The sequence below is a fragment of the Chenopodium album genome, chromosome 3, assembly GCF_948465745.1.
Source record: "Chenopodium album chromosome 3, dcCheAlbu1.1, whole genome shotgun sequence".
NCBI lineage: Eukaryota > Viridiplantae > Streptophyta > Magnoliopsida > Caryophyllales > Amaranthaceae > Chenopodium > Chenopodium album.
In genome coordinates this window covers 49,158,794-49,160,253 of record NC_137836.1, presented here as the reverse complement: position 1 = coordinate 49,160,253, position 1,460 = coordinate 49,158,794, and positions in this window count along the sequence as shown.

Below are 1,460 nucleotides of genomic sequence, written 5' to 3'. Positions count from 1 at the left end.
TCTCTCCTCCGAATCTTCTTATTCCCCATCCGGAACAACCTCGTCGGCGGGCACTTCCATAGCGCGCCGGATTTTAGGTTTAGTAGCTGTTTGTCTAACTCTAGCCATTGTGTCCTGCACAGACACGGAGAGGGAGGAATTCGGGGATGAGCACAGCAGTTTCGACAGTCCGGAAATGGCACCCCCTTTTCTAGATTCAGTCGTTCCGGTAGATTGGCTGAATGTCCTAGGCAGTGCCGAGTGTGTGGATTGAGAGCTTCTTTTATTTATAAAGACTATGTATACACACGGAAAAAAGAATGTATACAACTTGAAATGAAGGAAAAGCTAAAAAATGGTACAGGCGGTTACCTTACTTTAGCTCTGAAAACTGCTACAGACGGGTGACCGGGTGTTGTAAAGTGAGCACACGAAAATCTTCAGAATGTGACGCAGACGGGATCAGAGAATCACTCTCTAAGAATCTCTCTTTCTCTCTCTAGAAAGTCAAAAGGATATAGTGAGAGAAGGGAGGAGGGGTAAACTCCTATTTATAGAGGGGTGAAATGGGGGCATCCCCGTCACGCCCTAGAATTTACTAGCCTTTTTTACTGTTCACCTCTCATAGGTGGACACCTGTCACAGGCATCACGTGGCAGCCACGTGACCCCTGTGAGGGGCAAATATTTATGGTAAAAAATACCCTAGACATGTGGACCCATAAGAGAAGGCCACGTGTCAAACCCAGGCTGGTCCAAGTGGCCCAATAGCCATCTGACACGTGTCCCCTTCAGATATCTTCTGTAATGGCGGCCTTCAAGAGCCCAAATCCCAAGAAGCGCCGTAAAACGGCGCAGCCCACTAAAATCTAGGTCAAGTGACCTAGATAGGGGAACACCTTCCAACAATACTATAAATGGGGAGATATTTCCCCATTTTGGTGACACGATCAATCATTTATTCCACCAACTTTCTCTCACATTAAAAAAACACCTAAGCTTGGAATCCAAGCAAATACCCACCTAAATTTTTGCACTCTTTATTCTCTTTCAAGTTACTAACTTGATCGTCGGAGGCGTTACTAACTTTATCATCGGAGGCGGAGCTCCAACACCCGGAGTCTCCGTTGTTTTGCAGGTGCAGCTCAAGCCGGACCAATCTTTGTGACGTAACTCTCCCGAGGGACAAAAACACCTAAAACAAAACACATTTAAACAAATCTTTTTAAATCGAATTAAAGTCAAATGCATTTAACAAAACTAATTGAATCAAATGGAAGTCAAACACATTCAAACAAAGCTTTTTTAATCAAAAGAAAGTTAAATGCATTTAACGAAGCTAATTGAATCAAATGAAAGTCAAACCATTCAAACAAAACAATCTAAATTAGATGAAAGTCAAATACATTCAAACAAAGTTTTTGAATCAAATAAAAGTCTAACACATTCAAAAAAAGCATTTTGAATCAAATGAAAGTCAAA